Raw genomic sequence first — 26,278 nt, 5'->3', positions numbered from 1 at the left:
GTACTTGGAGGTATTTTCATAGTTGTAGTTTTATATACTCCTTTACATATATGTGTGCTTTTCATACTTATTTTCTTAATAATTAATAGGTTAGTGTATCTGCATAATCATTAATGTAAATCCCTTTGTTATTTTTTTTATTGAAAACACATATATTTCCATTTCTTGCTGTCCCATAGAGGTTGACTATGAGAATCTTCACATTAATAGTTGTTGAATTTAGGATAAATTTTAGGATAAATTTCCATGAGTGCGGTTGCTTGTTATGATGCATATTTTTATGATTCTTGAATCATACAAATGTAGTGGAATTTTGAGAGTAGGTCATAATGATAAATTCACAGGTACCTCACTTTATTTTCAGATAGCTGATATTCTTTCAGCTCTTGCTTTGCGTAATGTTTGACGACTAGGAAGTAGCTTATCCCAGTAAATAACGCTGGCTTTCGCTTGTTTTTTACAGTTCCTTTCCTTATAGTCTGAGAAAAGAATTGAGTCCTAAATTCATACAAAGGCTGAATACTGACACATGGACTAGGTTCACTTTTGGCATGAGTGTTTTGCTAATCCTTATATCATTTAGAGCAGAAAAAGTGTGTTGGATAGAATTATTTCTCTTGTGAATATGGTATGTATAGAATTATTGAAAAATACATTTATAAAAAGGTAGCACTTAAGTGGGAATTAAAGATATACATGAGTAAATACTTCGCATTAAACCATTACATCATTCTAAGTTAATTTCTAGCACTTGTTTGCTAGCCTTCTTGTATATAGATGTAATTGGTATCTACTTTTTTACAATATGTTTTCTTCTATCAGCTGCTCTGTAACTTGCCATATAGTGGTGACTTGTATTAGTTTGTGCTTTGGTAACAAAAATGGTTCCATCATCTTAGTGGCTTCCAACAACAGACATTTATTTCTTGTCTGTGTTACATGAGTACTGTTGGATGGGCTGCAGCTCTTGGTGGCTGGAATGGATTCGGTTCAGCTCCACATGTCTTCTCATTTGGGAAGCCAGGCTAAAGGACAGCCCTTCCTGGGTCATGCTGTTCTCCTGGCTAAGGGCAGGAATATAGTGAGAAGCTTGCACTCTCCTTGAAAGCTGATTTATGGAGGTGGCAGAGATGCTGTCTGTTCACATCTCATTGGCCAAAGTATTCCACATGACTAACCCCAAAATCAGTGAGTTGGGGACCTATGTTCACCCCACGGCATTTCCAGGCAAGTCACAGGGACATGATGGGATGAAATGTATTACAGGAAGGGAGTAAAGAGTTGGGTTTATCCCATCTTTTATACTTCATTGATTGAACTATTCCTTTACGTCTTGGTATTTGGATTGTTTCTAGTGTGAACAACGATAAATAGCAGTGCTCCAAACATTGTCGAACAAATTACATTTATTTACCTGGAGAGTATTTCCTTGGGATACAGTTTCCAAAGTTGGCTTTCTGGGTCAAAGGGCATGAATTGCTTATAGATCCTGTTACATATAGCTAAATTGCTCTCTCCAAAGAGTATCAGTGTATAGTAACTTCATCAATATTTAAGTATACAACTTTCTTTAGATCCTACTGGTGTTGGGTTTTGCAGTTTTCATTTTGTTACTTTCATCATTGTTTAGATCTTGACTTACGTAATTAGTAATGGTGGTATTTTAAACTAAAAACTATCAGAACAAATTGTATCGTTATTCATCCGTTACTGAATAAAACAAGAGCCACCTATAATTTTCTTTCCTTGCTTTTAAAAGTCAGTGAAAAAATTACTCACGTTCATCCTCTCTTTGTTTTCTTGGCCCCATATTTTTCTCAGTGTACTGTATCTTAAATACATTTTTACCCTGACATTAAAACTAAACTGAAAAAAGTAAGAACAAAACATATACTCGATTTGAGATTTTACAACTTTTATCTGAATCAAATTATAGTAATTATTACTATGGACCTGGGTAAATGGCTGAACCTATTCATATTGCTGAATTGAGTTGCATATTTTCAAGTCTTGGGAGAGGGGATATATTATATTTATTGTCCTCTTGCCTAACATTGGATGGCAGTAATTCTATAGTTTTCAGATTCACCTATTGCCCTAGAGTTTATAAAGCAGAAAAAAAATGCCAATTGAAACTTACGAACCAGGCTTTCCTACAGTTTTCCCTCTCAAACTGTAAGCTAAAACTTTTTATTACCAACTGTATCCTCTTGGTTTACTTTACAAGTGTCATGTTGCCTGCTGCTACGCTTCTCTTTGGCTTCTGCTTAGAAATAGTGGTATCTAGACATGACCATAAATATTCTTGGTTCTGTTTCCTCATGTGAGGCTTTGAGACTTCACAGCAAAGAAGTCTCAACAAAAACACTTGCAGGGGAGATAAGAGAAATCTTCAGGCCTAGAGGTAGAATGGAGAGCGAGAGAGCAAGAGAGAGGATGGGAAGTGGTGCTAGCGTTTGGGAATGACAGTTGGGTTTTGCACCTACCATTAGAATGCAGATACCTCCCACCTCATTTAGTGGAGGAATGTCAAAAATCCTTGGAACTGAGAACTCCATTCTCTGTGTTTTTAGACACAGACTGGTAAAGCTTGTAAGCAATGTTACAGCCCGGTGAGAAGCAAGTCCAAGTGTGGGAGAAGCAAGCTGACGCGTGAACCAGACATTGGTGTGTGAACCAGAGTTTATTTAAATAGAGTTTATTTAAATAGAGTAGTAGTTGCTGACAGCAGAATGTTAAAAAGTGTGTTTAGAATATTAAGTGTGCATATTTAGACTCCAATTAGCATTGAAATATGAATTTGAATAGGTTTGCCATGCAAGTCTTTAGATTTTTTGTTCCTGAAATGGTTTCTGATTTCAATTTAAGTTCATTTTGTATAAGTCTTCTTGGGATTTGTTGCAGATTTCTTTTGGAAGATGAAGACCCATTGGTTTATGAAGTTTTGATTTTGTAAATCTTTTGGGGAAACTGGATCCTGGGGCTCAAAGTGAGAATGAAGATGCTTTACGGTAATATTGAGGATAGGAAGTAATTATAGAACCGAAACTTGCAAAATCCAGTGCAGTAAAATAGGATGCTTGTTTACATTGAACTGTTACATTTTTAGGTTGAATTTATAAAAAGAAAGTTACTATTGAACTCTTCTCAAAGGTTGTCATGGGCATTGTAAATGTTTTCTTAAGCTGCTAATAGTTTTAAAGACAAAAGTGCTTCTCTTTGCGGGGAGTTCTGCTTCACTGAATTCTGTATTTGGGGAGAGTTGAGGCTAAAGGTGTAAAATGTATGCGTATGTGGCTTTTAGATCTGGGATTGATGGTTCCCCCATACGGGACCCTGTGTGCTGTTGCCCCAAAGCAGATCGTGTTTTTTCTCCATTCTCTTCCATTTTCCTTCCCTCCTCGCTGGTATGTTGGCTACTAGGCGAGGCGAACCTACTTGTGTCGTGCTGTGGTCTGAATGTGTTCCCACAAAATTCGTATGTTGAAATCTTCACCCCCAAAGGTGATGGTATTCAAAGGTGCAGCCTTTGTGAGGTGATTAGGTCATGAGTGTGGAGCTCTCATGAAGGGGATTAGTGCTCGTCTAAAAGAGACCACACAGAGCTTCCTAGCCCCTTCTGCCAGGTGAGGATACAGCTAGAGAAGCCTGTGTCCCGGAAGAGGGGCCTCACCCTTGTGGGAACCCTGATCTTGGACTTTCAGCCACCAGAACTGTAAGCACGAATTTCTGTTGTTTATAAACTGTCCCGTGGTATTTTCTTATAGCAGCCTGAATGGACTAAGACACTTGGCTTCACCTGATGGGTGTTAGTCAGGTAAAAAATTGTAGTTGTTTACCCGAGAAGATATATGACTACTAGACTCTTTGACCATACCTGTATCCATCTGACTCTGTCTTTCCCCAACAGTGAATATTCAATGCAACCAGTAGCTTTTTAGACATGTGACAAACTTGTGGTTCTTATAACCTGTTGTTTGTGATACAGTAATTAGTACCTGTTTGTTGATATCCATGAGTTGTTCAAGGTGGTTTATAAGGAGGGCGGTGGCAAAAACCCGATAATTTCCCTTGTATCTCCTTGCTTCAGATCCCAAGGAAAGCATAGGCAGCACTCTCCGTTTTGCTGGTGTGCTCAGTTGTCAAATACAAGTGCATTTGGGGGAACCCATCTTGTGAGTGACCCTTCACCTTCTCTCCTTGGCTTCTTTGATGACCTTGATCTCACAAACACATACTTTGCTTGTGATTAGGTATCCATGACACATGGATTAGGAACCATCATTCTTGACTTCTTTGCCAGTGGGTATCACACTGAAGCCCCCCTTTTTTAAAACAACAACAACAACAACAACCAACCATCCTGTAGTTCTTAAAATGTCTTAAGAATCTTCCCATCAGTTACTATTCTACCACTCAGCTAGCCACTGAGTTTTTATATTCTTTCTAAACTATGTTGACTGTATAACTATAATCTAGTCCTAAATATAGAATAATAGTCAAATAGAATTATATATTGGGTGGATACTTTTTATGCTGCTTTTTCCCCTCTTATCTTTTTAGGCATACTTTCCCCTGGTTCTATACAGTTGTAATGTATATAGAAATTTAATGGAAATATTAAATTCACTGAATTAATTTGTTCTAATTAGCCATTTCTATTTGTTGACTACTTGGGTTATTTTCAGAGTTTGGCGTTATTATAACTAAAATGCCATTAATATCTTTGTACAGGTAATGTCTTTCTGCTTTTGGATTATTCCTTTGTGTTGAATTTCCAGGAGAAAGATTAATGCATCACAGGAAGTAATATATACATTTTTATGTTCTTTGTTGGCAAAACCATCCTTTCGATGATTGCCAGATTTTATGAGTTATAAGGCTCAGACTTACTGTTTTCTTTTAAGATGTTTTTTTATTGGGGAAGGGGTACAGGACTTTATTGGGGAACAGTGTGTATTTCCAGGACTTTTTTCCAAGTCAAGTTGTTGTCCTTTCTGTCTTAGTTGTGGAAGGTGCTTCAGCTCCAGGTCCAGTTGCCGTTGCTAGTTGCAGGGGGCCCAACCCACCATCCCGTGTGGGAGTCAAACCGGCAACCTTGTGATTGAGAGGACACGCTCCAACCAACTGAGCCATCTGGGAGCTCAGCGGCAGCTCAGCTCAAGGTGCCGTGTTCAATCCTAGTTAAAGGGGGCGCTGCCCACCATCCCTTACGGGACTCGAGGAGTTGAACCGGCAACCTTGTGGTTGAGAGCCCACTGGCCCATGTGGAATCGAACTGGTAGCCTTTGGAGTTAGGAGCATGGAGCTCTAACCGTCTGAGCCACCGGGCCGGCCCTTAGTTATTGTTTTGTTTTATAGATTAATGTTAAATATTTATTATTAAGATATTGTTGACTTGATGTCAAGGTCTTTATTCCATTATTGGCCCTTCGTAGGTGCTCAGGAAATTTTGATTAATTGAGCTTTAGGGAGAACTGCTTCTCAGTGTTAGTATTTCCAATATTGTAACTATGTATCTTTATGTGTACTTTACTAATTTTAAATGTTGGTTACAGAGTTTATTTAAAAAAAAAGCTATGAAGAGAAAAAAATTTAAAAACCACTAGACTGCATTTGGCTGACAAACTGTAAGCTTGGCTTAACTACTTTCCCCAACTGCCTTTTAGATTTTTCTACTTGATTGATTATGTTTAACTAGCTGTCCCTCAATCTGCATTTCTGTGCTACTGCGAAAACCAGTCCGTTTTTTAACAGACAGGGCGCCTTAGAATCTTGGATGTCCCTGCTGGAAGGAAGTATTGTTATACTGATAGGACTTTTTGGTTAATGAAAAGGAATGAAAAAGAAGAGTTAAAAATGTAATGAATGTTTGAAGGACAGACACCCTGAAAGGGCAACAGAAATAACAACAGGCTATCCTCATGTTATTACCGTTGGTAGGGTGACTTAATTTCGTTTATGCAGAATTTCTGAGTACGAAATTGATTTGCCCAGGCATTAGTCCTTTTGGGTTGAGAATGAGCTGAGTCCCCTTGACAAGATAGGCTGCTCAGTGTAATTTCTGAGCTGGCATTGTCACTGCTGCTTGTACTCAGAAAATCAAGTTCCTTAACAGGCAAAGCAAAAGACGGGACCTGATGTGTGGACAGAAACCTCTGTTTGCACCCAGACGGAACTCTTGAGCTATTCTGAAACGTCTGGTCTGATTAGTCTGTCCTGACCAGGACCTTCTTTTACTGAAGGCAGGGAGATTTCCTGAAGCCCTCTAGGATAAGATATACTTTTTAGCTTTTTCCTGCTTGCATCACTTGCTCTTTTTATTACTTTATTACTTTCTTTTCTTCTTCTTTTCTACTTTTTCTCCCCTTTCTGTCACTCCCCCCCCACACACATCCCAGGCTTAAAGGAAAACAACAATAACAAAATCCCCTGGATTTTCAAATGTTTTGCCAATCGTAATGGCCCGTCTTCTCTGCTGGGCCTGGGCTGGTCAATACTGGGCTATAATCTTGGTTTCCTTTCATTTCTGTATTTTGTTTCTGGAGTGATGTTGCAAGAACTTCTTCTCTGCTAAAGCTAGCGTTCTCTCTCTCTCTCTCTCTCTCTCTCTCTCTCTCTCTATATATATATATATATATATTTTTTTTTTTTTTTTTTTTCCTTTTAGTGTCTGGGGACCTTGAGTCCCTACTAAACAAATTCTAGAGGTTGTCTCCTATAGTGCATATTTTACTTGTGACTGAGTACATCAAGAGGATATTTTTTCCATCTATTAATTACTCTTTGACCTAGAAAACCAAATAGTGACTTCTTTGAATGGTATTTGAATTACTGTTGGTATGTATACACTTTAACTCCAGCTTGGTATTAATCACCGATCACACATATGTCTAGAAAAGCAACTACCCATTAAAGAGGCAGCAGCACCATGCTGAAGTGACTGGCTTGTTACATGAGAGTCCCTTAGGCTATGTAAGATGAAACCACTCTGGGCAGATGTGTAATGGGCCAAGTCCATTTTGAATTTTTGCAAACTCTCCAACCATCCCCCATCATCACCCATGTGGTCTAGTGGAAAGTGCACTCCTGTGGAATTTCAGAAACTTGAGTCCTACTTCTGCCGCTAATTAGCTATTTTGGGTTTTGGCAAGTTACTTAGCCAGTCATGACTCAGTTTCCTTGTCTTCGTCGTGAGTTAGCTGGTCTAGTAGAAAATGATTTTCAGGATCCGAGCTCCACACTTCCTTGAAAATTCAATAGCTCTAGAAAACTTTTTGTTCCAACTCTGCGGCTGAATCTGTGGCCAGAGTAAAGAAGGAAACTTCTGTGCTGGTCTTCTGAAGAAACTACTAGTTGTTTGATTTACCTTTGTCCAGGGAGAGATTCAAGTAGTATATTTAAATATTAAATTTAAACTGTTTTTTTTTTTTGTGCAGTGATAGTTCATTTTATTTGGCATGTACTTCTGACCCTTCCCATGAAATATGGGGCTGTAATGTATGCACATATACTTGTTACTTCATTCATTTAAAGGAATAATTTTGTTTGGCTATATTTTCAGAGCTTCACCCTCGTCGTTCGGGTCATTTTAGACAGTATTAGGTGTTGCTCTGTCAAAGGTTGGAAATCTCTGGGGTGAGAGGAGGTGTGGAATTTAGCAGAAGTTTCTCTGTACTGTGGCAAAGGATATATATCCTGCTATCTGTCCATTGCTCTCTGCAAAACATTACCTTTGATAGTGTAGGTATGACTTACCTCTTCCGGGAGATTTAATGGCAGGTATTGCTGTTACTGTGGAGGTCTTGAAGTGGGTTTCTGTAAGTTACATATGTGCCTCTTTGGCTTCTCCTGAGCTGTGATTTGTATCCTCATGGGAATTGCAACATCACCTCCAAGGTTTTAGGTTTCCTGACACCCTCCACGGCCGATTTCTTTATAGCATACGCTTATTACATTGATTTGTTTTGAGAATTTCATAACTTATTTTGAAATAATTTGAGACACGCAGGCATGTTTCAAATTTTGGACGTCTCCAGTCCAAAAAGCAGTATGTGATAGACAAGAGAGAAAAGAGAAGATTGGGAGATCGGTCAGTGATTTTCAAACGGAGAGCCATGGCTGATGATGGGTAGGGTTTGCTGGACACGAGTGTAGTTGAAAGAATAGACTTCATAGTATATACATTGCCTTTCTTTTTTGATCCTGTTATATTTTGAGTGCTTTCATATTCTTAAAAGCACACCTTAAGTTGCTTACTTTCTACTCTAAGTAACTGGATTTTAATTTAACAAAAAATCTTTTTTATTTTACACACACACACACACACACACACACACACACACACACACTGAGTTTGTCTTCATTGATACCAGTTGTCATTCTGTCCCTTTTACTGCCTTGAAACATGCATACTATTCTCACTTCTAGGCCTCCTTTCTCAAGGATTGGTTCCAAAAGTTTGTTTGTAAATCAATTAGCCCAAAAGCAGGAATTGATTTTCCTATAGAAAGATGTTAAAATTGGTGCTTCAGTTCTCAGCTAACCTGGCAAATCTCATGCAGCATGTGAGATTTCCTTCTTCAGTGACAGGAGCCCTGAGGCTCCCGGTCAGCCCCAGCAGGAGGAAAGGCTACAGGCTTTGTGCTGTGCCCAGTGCCGCTAGGCCAGCTGCTTGGGGAATGCTGCTGGCCACCTGGGCTCCCGTTCCCCTGGGTGCTTTCCCAGAAACTGCCCTCAGGGCCCCTTCTTGTGGAATCCATGGAGCTAAAGTAATTACTCTGGGTTCATTCTTGGTTAGGAGACTAGCAATTCAGGATGTATAAGGAAAATGGGAAGATAGAGGAGGAGGTGGGCAGCAGCTGTGCTCCTATGAGACATTATGTTGACCTTTGGCTGCAAGGTCCAAGGTCACACTGCCTCTACAAAGATGGATCATGCCTCTCCCTGTAGATCCTGTACTGTAAAAATATCAGGATCACGCAAGGATTAATAGCATGTTAGTCTCCTATAAGCTATTAGTTTCCTCATAAGTGTGATTGAGTCTAAAAAAGTCAGAATAATCTCCATTATTTAGTATGTAGTCTGCTCCTAATCACCATTGCAGTTAAAAAGAAAATCTTGCGTTGGTGTTTCCCTGCTTCTTAATAGCAGGGCTGCCTGCTTTTCCCTCTGTCTTACGTTCCGAGCATCTTAAATGTTACTGATATCTCCTGTAATTTTATTACATGTTAAATGCGGAGTAGTGTGTTAAATCATTTAAAACACGCCTTGTCCTTCTTTTTCACAATTGGTTACCTTTCGTTTACAAGTGACGTTTTTACAGCTTTCTTGCTGCTTTTTCTTCTGGTGATCTTCGCTTTTCATGTCCTTTATTTAAAATAGCCTGGAGTCTGCTAACTGCGCTCTCGGCAACCTTCTCCATTTAGCCCCATTTGGTGCAGTTAGACTCACGGATTGTTAGCTTTTTTTTTTTTTTTTTTTTAAATGCTGGTTTAAGCCACATGTAGTTGGGAAATTGAGTTTCAGAACCTGATGTGGACATGCATTCCTTGTGCATTCTTTGGTTACATTCTACTGGTCTGGATGTTTGTGTTCTGCTTGTTCCTTCTCGGAACATAGACAATTATATGAGTCCATTGAATTAGCTAACTGTTGGTCAGTCATTTTGTAAGTTATCTTTTTTTGAAAAAGAGATACTGGCTTAAAAGCTTGCTGTAATAGTTAGTGATTGGTAGTGATTTTACCAACCCCCAAATTGGCTCTTCTGTATTCCATTAAAGCTACAACTTTTGAATCTTTAAGAGGCTACCTTACTTATATGAAATCTGCCATAGTTGTGCAAAAAAATGATGTTTATATTTTCTTGGAAATTAAATAAAAACAAAACCAAACAAATCTCATAAAGCATGGTTTTAGGTGCCTTTGACAAACAATAAGGAGAACACATGCTGGATCAACATTGCCCATACTTTTCCTAATTGCTTATTTTGCATTTTAAAAATAGATTTCGTATCGCACTCTTCTTGCTTTTTCTTGTGCCTCTTTATTTCTACTGTCATCAGTTTAGTATTTATGCATGTTTTTCTCACATGGGAGGGAACTGCTTTCTAATTGTATTAGTTGTTTTTTTCAGTAAGTTTTTTTCTGTAACTGAGCCACAAGTCCTTTCATCACTAACTAAGGGATTGTCAAATACGTTATGAAAACAACATACATGTGTGTGCATTTATATGAGACATCTTTTTATTCACGCTGTTAACATGTCATGTGTACCATGGCCCTTGTACTGATTCATGCCTTTTCAACACAACTTTTTAAAAAAACATTGTATCTAGCCGTTCTTTTTCTTTTTTTTTTTTTTAAACTGCCACTTTCAAAGATAAATTTCATTCTCTACTTAGAGAAACAGATGACTCTCTTTCCCTACAGTTCCTTCTGTGAAATGGCATCTGGACCTGGCAGCCATTGTGAATCTGTTTCATTTTCCCCGTGTGTTACTACAAAAAGCTGGGAAGGCATTTCAGTCCCTTTAAAGAGAAACAAGCCTGGGGTAAATAACAATTGAGTCCAGGTGGGTAGAAAAGAATGCTTATGACATTCTTTTCATCAGCTCCATGTGTAACCTCCAAGCAGGAGGTCAGGCAGTAAAGCATTTGAGTGAACTGGTGAAATGTTGTGTATTTATTTACAAGACTCTTAATCACAAGACTGATCCCAGTAAACTCAACAAGTCTCGGTGAGGGAGGAAAGTATATGAGGCGTGCAGAACAGTAAATGTGGGGACTGGTGGGGCCTTTACACTGTGTTTAGCCTGCTCTTCTTTTCCCACTATGGAAAGAGGACCATTGGATTCTTTGGTGCAGGGGTCAGGGGTGGCTCGGATGAAGAATGGAATTATATCCATTCTGTTTCCACCTGCTGCTGAACTACTGGACATCTAGGTTCCGGATAGCCTGAGTGTTCGAATTCCGTTTTTGCTGAAAATTCTCATTTCTTTGTTGCTTTAACTTTCTCTACCCCAAACTTCCCTTCCAGCATTCCTAGTGTTTTCTGAATTTTCTGTGGTTCTGGAGTTGGTGACTTGATTTCATTGGTTACCAAAGTCTGATTTCAAGTAAAAGAATTCTTATCCCTTCTAAGTTTTGTCATTTTTTTCAAAATTGTTACCGTATTTTTAAAATTTTGCTTAGATATAGCTTGTAGAGAATCAAAAAAAAGGAAAGTGGACAGTGCCTCCAGCTAAGAAGACCGAAACGTTTTCCACCCAGAAGGTCCTCCACACACTCAGTCATAAGCTCCAGCATCGATAAATGTTCTCTCATCTTTCCTGCAGCCTGGCCGTTCATCGTCTTATTGCATCTCCACCACATGATGGGGAGAGCTTTCGTTCATACCTGACAGCTGGGCTTTTCTCTCTCTCAAATAAAAGATGTCATGGGGTAAGAGGTTTAAACTCTTTGTGAATCTTAATGATCCAGATTCATTTGAAAGAACTTTCATTTTAGATGCTACTAGGAAAACAGTTTTATACAAGCAAGTATCTCACTCGCCTAGCAGAGAAGTCTGGGCGGGATAGATTTCATGAGTAAAGAGGAATAATTTAGTCTTAGCTTGTGATGTAAATCAGAGGGCTTTAGTGTCTGCAATAAGATTTTGTTATTTTTTTGGACATTTCTTTTTTCAAACTGTCTCGAGTGTATTAATGAACATGAGGAAGTTACTTCATTGTGGACCAGTATCAAGTATTACTGAGAATTTACTGTGTTGCAAGTATGGAAGAGGGACAGTAACAATGAATAAATGGCTCCCAGTTGCGAATGACGGTGGGGGAACAGACTCATAATCAGGTCGTTTTAATAGAATGGTGAGGGCTTTGACCCAGAATGCAGTTGATGCTGCTCTGGGAACATGCTCCCTCTTTTCGAGGTTGTGTTTGTGTTTTTTTTTTTTTTTTTTTTAAAGGCACTGATCAAATTAGGGAAGTAGTTTAAAACCAATATTTCTGGAATATAAAACAGAACACAGGGCACACATTCTTAGACATTTTTGCCAGGTTACCATTTCTTTTATTTTGCTGTTTGAATGTAAAGACTCTACATCTTGTAGTTTAGTGTTTTCATTTTGTCTCTGTTTCAGTTTAACTGAATTTAACTTTACTTAAAATGAAATGAATAGCTGTTGTATTTAGAGATAGAGCAAATAGACAACTCTGTCCTTTCCTTATTCTCTCTCACTTGGACGCAGCTGACCTAAGTGTTCAGTGGAGTTTTGGATGGTTTGGATGGTTTCTTTTGAGTCCTTGGCTCAAGAGAACCCATAGGAAATTTCACTTTCAAAGATTTCATCCTCTCTGTGGGAATAAATTACTTGATCATTACCTACTGTTTTTCATTTTCTGTGAGATGCATCATCTGCCATAAATGGATGATGGAGAATAATAGTTTGCTAGACAAAAGAGCTTATATTTGGAACAGTTAGTGTAATACATTGAATCCACTTAGTGACCTTAATGAATGAAGAAGTGAAATAAACTCTTGTTGTTCTGGAAAATCGTTGATCACAGTCTAAAGAAGATTGTCCTGAATCTACCTAGAAAAACCCTTTTTATTTTTTAAATTTTATCAGTACTGGTAAACAGAGATCAGTGGCTTTGGTAGGCTGGAGTCATATTTTCCTTGGGTAGAAATAACTAAGATTTTTACATGATGTCATGCTTCTCCATTTTCCCCCACCCCCAGGCAATAATATCTAGGAAAAGAAGTCCATCAGTCCTGGATTTTCAGTTACAGTACCCATCTCCATCTTTTGACAAACATTTGTTTACCGTGTACTAAGTCAAGTGGAGGTGGTAGTTGAGGGGTTATGAAAAGGTGTGAAATCGTGGTTCTTTTTTTTAGAGGATTTTATTACAAGTTCTTTTTATTTGAAGTCCCTTTTGTTTAGTGGACTTTATTATAAACTTTCCATATTTTAAGTCTTTTCTCTTTCCTTCCCTCTTCCCCCGCCTTCAATTTTTTTTTCTTTCTATTTTATCTTAGAAGAAAGATGCGTTTTGCTTCACTGGTGTGTCCTTGCACCTTTGCCTTTGTGGCTCCTGGTTATTGCTATGATAAGAGTTTTGGAAGTAGGTGGTTAACTAGTTCTTTCTTTAGTGATTTTCACTCTCATTATCATTAGATTTGGTGAGTTGACCTAGCAGCATCATCTTATGTGTCTTCTTTAGAGTCAGTGTACCGTGTTGCCCTGAAAATAAGACTTGGCCGGACAATCAGCTCTAATGCGTCTTTGGAGCAAAAATTAATATAAGACCTGGTATTATATTGTATTATATTATATTATATTATATTATATTATATTATATTATATTATATTATATTATATTTTAGACTCGGTCTTATATAGGACCCAGTCTTATATCATATTATATTACAATAATAAAATAAGACCGGGTCGTATATTAATTTTTGCTCCAAAAGACACATCAGAACTGATTGTCTGTTTAGGTTTTATTTTCGGGGAAACACCATATGGACTGATTTTATCTTTAACTAGTCTTAGCCTTGATGGGAGGGTTCTCACTTCTCCACTTAGGTGCCTAAGTTTTGGTGCAATGATGAATTCAGAAAAGAAGAAATAGCATGCATTTCTTAATGCATATGTACAGTTTGCTTTTGGGGAAAAGTTATAGTGTAGCTACTGTGCTTTCACAGAAATGGAGGCCACACTTAATTCATACATGCTAAGGTGACTGCTAAGTTTCCTTTCCTGAAGCAGGTCTCTCTCTGAATCTCTTTAGGCAGGTGAAGAGGAGGTAAACACTCTTCCTGAGTTTGTTGTTAAATCCCTTATCTCAGGGATTAACAGTGACAAATTTATACACTATTTAATTGTTTTCGAAATAACCTGCATGCCAGGGTACATGCTGGGGAGACTCACTTCCGACCACCACATAACAAAGGGATGTGTGTGAGTTTTCTATTTGGAACAATAAGAATTTTCCTAGATGGAACACTTAGTACCTGCCTGTCTCGCTCAGTTTTCTTTCTTGGTTCAAAGTTAATCTGGTGTTTTCAAACAGAAACTACCTTTCTATTTCCATTTGATTCTGTCTCTAAGGAAAACCAATATGTACAGTCCTGGTGGGAGTATACATTGTCGGGGTTAGCTTTCAGTAACAGGGAATTCTGCAAACACACTTATCAAAACCATTTTGTGTTTCTTTTGCTCTGGTGCTAACCTGGCAAGAATGATATCCCACAGGAAAGTCAACATATCTCAATAACTCATGTGTTTTACAGGAATGCTAGGTTTCTGGCAAATGTAATATCTGCCTGGCATACATTTCTTGGAGATGACTCTTTTAAATTTGTCCCAGTGGAGACTGCATATTTCCTTGGTCACTGCTGTCCTTGCAAAGGATAGTCTGAAGTACTGCGAATTCCTTTTCAATTTGTGTATGTACTTCAGCCTACCCTGTCAGCATGAAAAACAACAAAACAAAACAAAACAGAAAACATCATACATAAATTATTCCTACCTCTTCAGTAGTGCGGCCTCACCTGTTAAGGGTGGGTGGGGAAGGGTGAGGAAACTGGAGAGGCAAATCATTTGTTCTTATTTTGTGGCTGGGCTTGTCAGCTATGCATGTGCCGACACACAGAGGGACATTTTTCTTGAGAACCTGGGGGTGGGGATGGAGTGGGTGGGGTGAGTCTGCCTCTTCTGGGATGAGGTGGAGGGAGGTGTACTTCCTGCTTTTATGGTTTGGCAAGAGGAATTGAGGGGAATTATACCCAGATATTAGGAGCTTCTTTGAAATGTTGGTTACAGCCTTCTTTATCAGATACAGGATAAGGTCTCAGTGAGAATATCAGCCCAACTGTAGTTTGGCCAGGAAATTTGTAGTTTGCCAAATGTTACTTTTCCAAGGGCAGTGATACAGCAAGACATTTTTGAGAGAAGGAAATAAAAACCCATTTTATGGGATTAAAAATGTAACAAATATGCTGAACTCAGTTTGTCAAAACTCAATTAAATAGTGTATAAATTTGTCATTGTTAATCCCTGAGATAAGGCTTTTTTTGCTCAAGGAGGGATCTTTGGAATTTTGGCTAGTTGACTGGTCACAAGACATTGCAGGGATGCCATTCTCTGAGCTGTGTTGCCGTTTTATTAAGTTAGAAGACGTAATGGGAGGAATAATTTCTTTTCTTGGCGGTTGGATCTATTTAGTCATTGCCAGGTGGAGGGAGCCTGGAGGGAGAAGGATACTTGCTCGCTGTTGAATGGAGGAAAGGTACTTCCAGGAGACCGACCAGGGCTGAGGGTTTCTGCTTGTTAGGTGACTTAGTACATCAGTGCCTGAGTACCTGCTCTGGTCCTCACACCAAGCCTAGGGGCACCCAGGTGCTCTGTGATATGAGGGTCCTGAGGGCACACACACCGTTTAGAGTCCCCGTTGTGTAGTTGTGTGCACAGTGGCTCAGGGCAGTGACTGGTTTGAGCTGGGGTGATGGGGTGAAGGCTGGATCTGATGATGGAGAAGTTGGCACATTTCAGGATCTCAGAGTAGTCCCAGTTCCACCTGCCTGGGAGCACGTTAAAACTAGGTTCCTGCGACGGACCCCAGATGGGAGGAAACACACTCTCTAGTTGTAGAGCCTTGGAATCTGCATTTCAACCAACTCCCTGGGCAGTTTTTCAGTTGCAAAACCACTGGTTCATACTTTCCTATCCACAGACGACTGCTCTAAGCGCATTTTTGCAATTTTGAAAAATCTTTCTTCAAGATCTTTCTTATAAGATGGTGGGTGAGTAGCCCAGAGTGGTTCTTATGCACCAACAGGGCTTATATGTGCAGCATATCTTTAAATCATGGTCGCTTTGTGCTATCTTCGCAGAGAGCTTGAGAGTCTATTCAAGCACTTTTAACATGGGCTGTTTTATCCTGTGTTAAGGACAACCTCAGACTATTAATTTTGCTCCCCAGGGCTATCTGTTGAATATGCTTGCTGCTCTGGAATTTGTATCCTGGGAACATCCAGATGGTAAAAGACTACCTGGAGTTCCTAAGTCAACTCTCAAAATTATCCTGGATTAAAAAAGGTAAAGAGTGGACAAAAGAAAAATTGTTGGGGGGTGGGGTGGCACAAAGGAGGAGGGAGTCTTTCCCAATTAGGTGGGTCAGAGAATTCACTCCATATTTTAATTGTTTTCTGGCAATAATAATCACGATGGTGCTGGTGATGGTGAGAGTAATAACAAACTCAATAAAAACTAATAATGAAGCAAGTATTTAATGAGGGCTTACTCTGGGCCAAGCACTGTGGTAAACCCTTTGCATACATTTTTTCATTTAATTTTTTGACAACCCTGTGAAATAAGTACCATTCTTATCATGCCATTTTGCTGATGAGGAAACTGAGGCAGAGAGTTTAGTGCAAGTCAAATAGATAGTAGAGGCGGATGTGGAATTCAGACTCTGTGAAGACTGACTTGGAAGACCAGGCCCAAAATCCTGTACAGATTAAAGATTCAAATGCCTGTAGGGTTAGGCAGGAAGAATAAATGAGTGAAACACGCTTGTAGTCACACGGAATGGTGGGAACCACGGCCAAACCAGAGTGTGCTTCCCTGTCAATGGGGTAGTTACTTCAATCCCTGCTCGTTGTCGCTAAGCTGAGATTCAGGTCAGTGCTCTCAGATTTCTTTTTCCCCTCAAGAGTTCATGGATATCTATATTTTTGTGTGAAACATCTTGATGTTTAAATAGTGGCAACAAGCTCAGATTTTAAAATAAAGTTCTTGGGGCCAAGCAAACAGCAGAATGTAAGCCAGGCTTTCAATGTTTTGTTTACTATTGTATGCACAGTGTCTAGAACAGTGCCTGGTATGTAGTAGGCATCCAGTGAATGCTTGTTGACGAGATGAGTGAGTGAACATTTGTGGGCCACCTCACACCTTTAGGTTGCCAGTTTTCAGCCTCTGCTCTACGGCTTTGCCCAACTACATTTTAGGTTTTTCTGCTGCTTCCTATTCCAGGCCAGATAATTTTTTAGCTAAATATGTAAATCAGAAACACTACAAAGGTTAAAAATCCCCTAGAGTGAGTTGATATTTGGACCAGCATCCCTGTTGCAAGGTTTTTTATTGGTTTGTTTTTTAAAATTATCTTTTAAAATTTGTGGTGAGAAAACAAAATTTGCCATCTTAACCATCTTGCAGCATATGCTTTGCGTAGTGTCACGTATACTCACAACATTGTGCAACAGATCACCAGAACTTTTTCATCTTGCAAACGTGAAACTCTGTGCCCACTCAGCAGCAGCCCTTTCTCCCCGCAAGCCCCAGGGTGTACCACCATTCTGTCTCTAGGAATTGGACTGTGTTAGGCACCGCATATAACTGGAATCATACAGAATTTGTCTTTTTGTGACTGGTTTATTTCACTTAGCATAATGTCTTCAAGGTCCAGCCCCACTGTAGCCTCATCCTTCCTTTTTAAGGTTGAATCATATTCCATTGTATGTCTAGACCGCATTTTGTTTATCCTTTCGTCTGTCAGTGGACACGTGGGTGGCTTCCACCTCTTGGCTATTGTGAATAGTACTGTTGTGAACATGGTGTGCAAATATCTCTTTGAGAGCCCGCTCTCAATTCTTCTGAGTACATACCCAGACGTGGGAATCATATGATCGTTCCGTTTTTAATTTGGGGGGGAACCTCCATATTGTTTTCCAGGGCAACTGCACTATTTTACATTCCCAGCTGCAGTGCACGGGAGTTGCGATTTCTCCACATCCTTGCCAACACTTGTTATTTTCTGTTTTTTGATAGTGGCTATCCTAGTGGGTGTGAGGTGGTGTCCATTGTGGTTTTGATTTTCACCTTTGCGATGACTGGTGATGTTGGACATCTTTTCATGGGCTTCTTGGCCATTGTTTTGTATTTTCCTATTTAGTAGCTTCAAATCTGTGAGTTTTCAAGAGATGTAAAAATGTGTTTCCTACTATTGCTTCGGTGTAACATGGGGAAATCTTGTCCGCATGATTGTGTTCTCTTCCTGCACAAAGACACAAAAAATTATCTAACCAGCCTAACTAGCAGAACCATTAAAGAAATCGGGAACTAAAGCTAAGAACCTGAACTGCTTGGAGAAACATGGCAGAAGACCGACTGTGCTCTGGCCTAGCCTTAGACCTACCCAGAAAAAGTGCAAACAGATTGAGAGGATCCTTAGCTGTTTGTCCAATGCAGAGGAGTCCCTTTTCGTCCTGAGAGCACTGTTCTGTGAAATATAATTAAGCTTTTTGAGGTGAGATTGTGGAGGGCAAGGAAGGTGAAAAAGGAAAAGGTGGAGTGACTATGAGCGTTTTTCCAGAACGCTGAACCATCTCATGGTGGCAGAGCTTAGTGTACTTAGAAGGACTAATACCCTAAAGTAGCCGTATAAGAAAAGTAAACAAATGATCCTTTTCCCTGCTATACTGCTAGTTGGTACTGACTGGAACAAAAGAAAGTTGGTCGAATCAATCTGGTGAAAATAATGGGAATGTCTAAAACCCCCAAATCCTGGAGAAGAGTGACTTATAACTCTGTGACAGCTACTTTGTAGTTTCAGGGTTAAAGGTGTTATGTACACCTGTTGAAAATTTCACTTTAGGGTTTAATATTCTAGAGTGAACCCCTATGGACTCAGGATTAATTGCAAAAAGGTATATATGTTGAGGTCTTGACTTCTGAGATGTCCCTTACTGATAGAGCATTCTTCGGGGATTAACCGTATCTGCAGACTTAGAGACAGGAGGCATTCCTGCCTTTTCACTGTCTGGTTTGCAGACCTGAAGGGTGGGGAGGATTGTCCGGGTTATTGTTAGCCAGTCGGTTAATGGTTAACTCCTGCAGCATGCCAGACATAACACCTAATCTTTGATGAAGACCCGCTGCTCAGAATGAATAATGGTTAACCATTCCTTACTTTTGACTAAGACCATATACCTCCCATAGTTTTTTCTCTTAAGTATGTGAGACTGTGAAGGTTTTTTTTTTTTCTTTTGCAAATAAAATTTACATAGCACAGAAGTTTTATGACTCATTCCTTGCAAAGAAAGCAGGTGGTGTCCATGAAGAGTTTGCCATCTTTCAGAGACTAGGAAAATGCTACCGAATTTTCGAATTTTCGTTTAACTTGATCACTGTGTAGTTAGAGACCAATATAAAATGGTCCTTTCTAAAGTGTAAAAAGTATATATATATATATATTATATATAATTATATATATTTTTATATATATGAAAAAAATATATATATTATATGTATTATATATATATATATATATATATATATATATAAAATATATATAGTACCCTTGTTATCAGACAGGTCATTTAAAAAGTCTGCTGTGCTGCATATGACAGTGAGATTTTCTAATTTATGGGGAACCACCATCGGGACTGGAAAAAGATAAAAAATAAAAACAAAGGGAGTAAAGAAAGATCTGAGTTCTCCCTCCCCTTCACAGGGGCTGCTTCGAGCTGGGCACATTACCTGGTGGACTGTTTCTGAGGACTCAGCCGCCCCATTCCTGGTTCATGAGCGGTGGTTACCAGGTAGAATGCCTGCACCATAGAGATGCAGCTTCAGACTCACCATTTGTTATGTCCAACTGAAGCTTTTGGTGCCCTTGCCCACTTAAGAACATTCTATAAACATTAGAAACAGCCTTTATATTTTTAAAAAACGTTGGCTGTGAAGTAGTTTCTCCCAGTTCTGAGAAATGTGTTCTTAATGGTATTAATGATTCCATACTCGTTATCAGGGTCCTAGTCTCATTTCTTAATAATCTATATAAGCCGTTGTTCTCAGTTTCCTTTCTTCATAGTGGTGAATCTGTTGTCTCAGCTGAGGATGTGTGGCGGCCATGGCCAGCATGTCTCTGGCTTGGATTTACCCCTGAGAGTTCATTGTAAATCTGTTCTGAACTGACGATTTCGTCTGGGTTGGAATATGTCTTGCTTGTTACAAACCCTTAAGTTAAAAAAATAGAAGACTGTTTTATATACCACGTATCAGGGAAATCATACGGTTCTCAACTTCTTCTGCCTGACTTACTTCGCTTAGCATTATAATCTCAAAATCCATCCATGTTGTCGCAAATAGCAGTATTTCATCTTTTCTTATGGCAGAATAATACACCATTCTGTATATATACCACAACTTCTTTATCCAATCATCTGAAAACAACCAAAGAACAAGAAAAACAAATGAAGAAACAAAACTCATAGTGGTTACCAGAGGGTAAGGGGTGGGGTTGGTAGATGAAGGTAAAGGGGATCAAATATATGGTGATGGAAAGAGAAGTGACTCTGGGTGGTGAACACACAATGTGATATGTAGATGATGTAATACAGAATTGTACACCTGAAATCTATGTAACTTTGCTAATAATTTTCATCCCATAAAACCTTTTTTAAAAAAATGACTGGTCTTTTTCCTTTGTAGCTAAGGTTTTTGAGAAAGTTCTGAGGGCTGGCTACATCTCCCATGCAGGCTTTGGCTTCGTGCTCATAGCTGGCATCCTTACTTCTCAGACTCTGCCTTTGGCAAGAGGCCAGACATTTCTTAACAGCCGCAGCTCATAGTTCTCAGTCCTTATCTTATTTGACTTTCCTTTGGAATTTGACATTGACCATGGCTTCTTCCTTGAAGCATTACCTTGGTGGCGCACCCACCCCCCTTGTTCCTCCTCCTACCCTGGGTGTTCCCTTCCACTGTCCTTTGAGGGTCCTCCTCCACTGGTCACCTGTTGAGTGTAGGTGTGGTCTAGCACCTACCTGGTCCTCTGCCCTCCTGACACTTTTCTCTGGGGGCATTCACGTCCATATCCTCGACTACTTTGAGCTTGTGTGTAACTCAGTCCCCTCTCTCGTCAGAGCCCCCACATTCCAGCTGCCTACTGGATTTTCCATGTGATTGACTGCAAATGTCTTAAGCTCAGAATATCACAAACAGAATCCATTCGATTTCTTCTCAGACCAGTCCCTCTTCCTATATTCCCTACCTTGGTGACAGTGTCACCTCCTATCGCGTTAAACAAACTGGGTACTAAAGTCAACTTAGTAAACTCATTCTTCTTCACTATTTTTTTTTTTTGTCATAAGCACCAAGGTAGCTATTTTTTTTCCTAATTCAAGCCAATCCTCCTGTCCTTCAGAGTCATATGTACCTTACCTCCTGCAGGAAGATTCCCCAGAATTCCGGACCTAGCCCCTTTCCCTGGGTGTACTAAGTCTTGTTTACCTGTTGGTTTCCCCTTGATTGAGTTTAGCCACGGCTGGGGCCATGCCTCATGCACTGAACTTTCCCCAGGGCCTAGCAGAGTGGTACCTTGGAGATATGTAACTTCCTGGCAGTATCTGAGAACTGTTCCAGGGCCCATGGCTGTGCTACGTCTCGCATTTGGAAATCGGGCTGGGATAACAGTGTGTGGACTTTCTGGCCCTCACAGCTCTGTTTCTGTTGTGACTGTCATATGTTTGGTGACTTCAAGTTGGATATGACAGCTGTGGGAAGGTGATAGAGGGCAGGAGGCAGGTTTGGTGCAATGGGAAGAATACAGACTTATAGAACTTTGCTGTAAGGATTAGGGAAGGGTAACGTGTGATAAGCTCCTGATGAGGAGCTGGCTCTCATATGTTTGGGGCAGCTGCCCAGCGGCTAGGCTAGGTGCTAGGGTACAGCAGGGACAAGAAGTTTCCCTGTCTGGCTAAATGGCAATTGACTGAGGTCACAGTTCTCATGTATTTTCTGACTCCCCCCGGTGTGGTGTTAAGGTCTCCTCAGAGGTGGGGCTCAGGGGAGGCAGTGGCAGTGGCTTTATGTTCTATAATGTAATTTAGAAGACCTTTCTTTAGTCTTACATGAACTTTCCCACATTTCCATAACTAGTGGGGACGAACTGTGAAGTGGTGACATCATTGGCAGAATTCTAGTTACTAATTCCTAATTCTGCAGTGTGGAGAAGGAACCTGAGTTTCCTATTTCTCACACACCCTCATAGAGGGAAAGGTCGATACACAAAATGGTTCGTTCCAGTTGCTCTAGGCTTGTCCTTACTGTGGAAGCTCAGAGTCAGCTGTGAGCTAAAATAAACAAAAAGACATAAAAGGAAGTCAGGTACATTTGCTGCTGAACAGGTAGAAATATTTTATGTGCAGATAAAACGAAACGACTCGTAATTATTGCTGATATTAGGCTGTGTTCTTTGTGCGGCTGAGTATGTCCATGATTTTCTCTAATTGCTCGGACAAATTGTTCATAGACCAACATTACATTAGTAGGATTAGGACACCACATACTAAAGTGCTGCACTTGGCTCTGCGAGAGGAAAGAATGAGCCCTTGGAGAGCTGGTAGAAACGGTTAACAGTCCTGAAATGAAATTTAAAGTGAAAACTGAATGCTGGTTTTGATTTTTCTTTTTTATAAACTCTAGTTTTAAAGTTTATCTTGTCTTCCAAATATACACCTGGATATTGGAGATAAGAATGGAAGAGGGGCAGCTGATGAAAAATTGATGGCTATGTTTAAGTAAGATTTGCTCCTGATTACTGAGCTGTGTCAAAGATGCCATGTCTTTCAATGTCTTCCTCCCCTGCAACCCCCCAAACCCCGATACTCAACATATGTTTAGGTCGGATTACCTCTTATATGTCATTGGAGATTATTCTGAAGATTTAATGAGTTATTATAAAGGACTTTAGAATAATGTCGGCCACAGTAAACACTTATTTTGCCATTTTATTGGGGTTTTTATTGTTTATCTTAAATAAAATTGTATTTAAATTGTACTTTTAATGATATGTGTCTCCAAGTATAAACTAATATTATGATTTTCGTAATCAGGATTTAAAACTCAAGAATCCGTCAATTAATTAGATTTTGTCTTTTTGGTTGGAATTTTCTTTTTAGGTACTTTGTCTACTTTTTATAGGGTTAGGCTGCTTATATGCCTTGTCCATAATCTATACTAATAGGGTTTTTAAATTACAAATTTGAACAACTGATTTAATTTTTCTACAATCTTTAAAAACTTTTAGGGAAATCTGGTTACATCCTATGCATATAATTAATATAAGGATAACAATACCATTTCACTTGTTTTTCACGTATATATTTTCTATTATTTTTTTGGATGTCATTGTGCTGTATTTCATTGAGAAACACTTTTACATAACCAAATAAGTCTACCTTTGTTTTTGATAATTTCTTCTAATTCCTTGACATTCAGACACTCCTTTTCTCCAAAGTTTACATTAAAATGCCTAGCATTTTTCCTTAGCTCTGAAATGGTGAAAATGTTTTAAATAATATTACAAATATTCCTCAGGGCCTATGACGTGTCAGGCACTATTTGCATATATTGTTCTGGTTTAATCTTTACCACCTTATAGGAAGCTGAGGCTTATTTTTCACCTAGGAAAACAGGCTTAGAAAGTGGGTATCATTTGCCTCCCTAATAAGAGACAGCACTGAATGGAACCCAAGCTCTGTCTCTTGAAGCCCAGGCTTAGCCACCACATGGAAACATTTTCAAAATAATAACCATTAGAATTAATTGAGTACGTACATAGCCTGAAAAATGGATTTAAGTTCATTTTCTCTGTACTACACCTGGTGATCCCAATTCATTTCCTTAACAAGTGTTTATTAAGCTCTTACATTCCAGGCACAGTATTAGGTAGAATTCCACAGGGATAAGACAGACACAGGGTCACTTGCAGTTTATAGCAGCTTGTTGGTAGAATTCTTATTATGTATTCATTGATTAAGTGTCCTATGTTTAACCAGGTCTCTTATGGCGTTTGAGGCTGTAATATTATTATGGTTACATTATAATACTATTAAAACATGAAAAGACAAATTTAGCATTTTTGCCCCGTTCCGCCACATGAATGTCACCATTTGCCACATGATTCCTTGAACTTTGGTATTTACTTAAACTGCCTAGCCTATCAACTTGGAATACATTTTTATAATATTTACTATATTTAGTTTGCTAGACTACTGCTGAGCATGGCGGATCCTTCCCTGTCAGTGTTTTACATAGTTTCTAACAGTAATGAATAATTACCAAGTAATTAAATCTTTCCTCTGACACTCACCTGAATGAATCTGTTTTTCTCACATTAATGACACAGGGATCTGAGGCCCCACAGACCCACTGATGCTATCGTCCCAGGGCAGGCCTCTGCTGGCTTCAGATTTCTTTCCAAGTTTCTTATGAAGACCTTCGATAGACTGTAATCAATTATTCCTTTGTCCCCTTCTGTGATAGCCAACGTTCCTTATATACATTGAAATCTGGTGAGACTTGTGATAAATTGACTACTGAACATTTCTTTCTATCTGCTCCTTGGTGGTTCTGACACCTTGGGACGTGTTCAAGAGAAATTGCTCTTGTATTAAGAACAGCAAAAAAAAGCCATTTACTGAGTTCAAGGAAGAGGGTATTGGTGGCTTTCATCGGTTGCTGACAGGATGGCCCTGATTCTAAGAAGCTTCTCGAATGGAGAGCTCTCGGGAGAGGTGAAGCCATGCCCGATGGAAGGACAGGGGAAGTCGAGATGTTTGAACAAAGTTTGATTTGACTTGGGGATGTTGTAGATTTGGCTGGGAAGGGAGCAGGGTGGATCTATGGCCCCTTCTCATTGGAGTCTGGAACCGTCTTTGGTCCCAGGCTGCTAAGATGCGTTTTCAGGTATCTTTCGTAATTGCCACAAATATATCAACCATATTGACACCTGTGGATATGTGTTACTTATCTGGGAGACATTCTGCAGAAACCTTTTATTCTCGGACACATCCTCATTGATGTCTCAGAATTAAGTATAAAGCCCAAATGCCATAAGCTGGAATTGTGACTCATTGCCTAGAATGAGAACATATCACACAAGGGTTGCTACCAGGAACACTCACAGGTAGAACCATTTTCCCTCTCGCCTCCTCGAGTGGCTGGTACAGATGTCACCAAGAGCAACAGTTCCTGTAGGAAATATAGTGGCTTTTGAAGTTGAGTTTCCTGTAATGGGATGAGTGTTTCTGTAGTGAGAGATATCAAACAAAACTGAGTATTATTTTCTTTTTAGGAGTTATCTCGTAGGCATAATATAACAGCTTTACAGAGAGTTTGACCGATTAACCATTTAAAAAAATTAGTTACTTGAACTTTGGCAGACTTTCCGAGTTTATATAAATGGATAAATTTTTCCATGTTAAAGTGTTGGCTTTGAAATTTCACGTTGAGGGCAGAGATTAAATGTATTAAATTTAAACTTTAAGTTATGTTTATTTTTGCTTGACTGGATGAAAGATAAACAATGCAAAATTTAAAAAGTGCACAGGATTATGCAGTAAAAAGTTTTCATTCTACCGCTGTTCTCTAGTCTCAGGTTCCCCTCTAAAAGGTCACTGTTAGTAGTTTTTAATATATTCTAGAGATATTTTGTATACATACAAACATATGTATATCCCTCTCCCCCTTTTCCCACACGTCTAATGTACTGCACCACTTCGGCTCTGTATGGGTATTGTCTCTTACCCCGGAAGCTGCTTTTTTTCAGTGTATAAAGGGTCTCCAAATTCTTTTTTCCCTTATGTGGATGTACCATTATTTACCCTGTCTTCTGTGGTGAAGTTTTTAGGTTGCTTCCAGATTTTGAAATTACAAAATAATGTCCACCCATGTATGAGTCTTGGAATAAATTTCTAGAAGTGGAATTGCTAGGTTAAAGGTTTGTGCATTTGTAATTTTAATAGGTATTGCCACATTGCTTGCCGTGGAAGTCATACCACCAGCAATGTAGTGGGGCACCTTGTAGATTATTGGCTTTGAAGTCTTTCTCTTGGGGGTGGGAATTAGATAATTTGAAAATGTGCATATTTAAATATGTTTTGATGTACATTTTACTATTGTATAGTCACATTTCAATCTCTTTTTGGAAGCTAGGTGTTTAAGTGGCAATTTTCAACATTGACAGCTATCAGATTGAGAAACGAAGACTAATAAGATAATTTGAAGAACTTTTGGATTCCTGTTCTCTCTTTTTCTCTATGCCCCTCTGAATTCTTTAAGATTCAGCTCAGTGTTGCCTTCTTCCATGAAACCTATAATTATTCCAGCTCTTATTGAATTGGAACAACATTTAGAGCCTGTGTTCAATTATATGCTTTTAAAAAAATTAATCTGTGTCATGTTTGTGAGCCATGTCAGAAGAATC

The 26,278-nt window shown here is 39.2% G+C and overlaps 1 protein-coding gene across 3 annotated transcripts in view; it reads left to right on the top strand.

Moving 5' to 3' along the window:
- The window catches only part of PTPN14 (protein tyrosine phosphatase non-receptor type 14), a 153,323-nt gene that overhangs the window by 14,192 nt on the left and 112,853 nt on the right, over positions 1–26,278 (top strand). The window contains exon 1 of one of the 3 annotated variants that reach the window (XM_081026395.1): positions 15,989–16,107. The exons of the other annotated variants lie outside the window; for them this stretch is intronic. The gene's annotated coding sequence lies outside the window, so the exon portion shown is untranslated. Of the gene's footprint in view, positions 1–15,988; positions 16,108–26,278 lie in introns of those variants that run through there. 3 annotated transcript variants of the gene reach the window in all.

Source organism: Rhinolophus hipposideros, assembly GCF_964194185.1.
Source record: "Rhinolophus hipposideros genome assembly, chromosome: 19".
Lineage (NCBI taxonomy): Eukaryota > Metazoa > Chordata > Mammalia > Chiroptera > Rhinolophidae > Rhinolophus > Rhinolophus hipposideros.
This window is presented reverse-complemented; position numbering and strand designations above follow the sequence as displayed.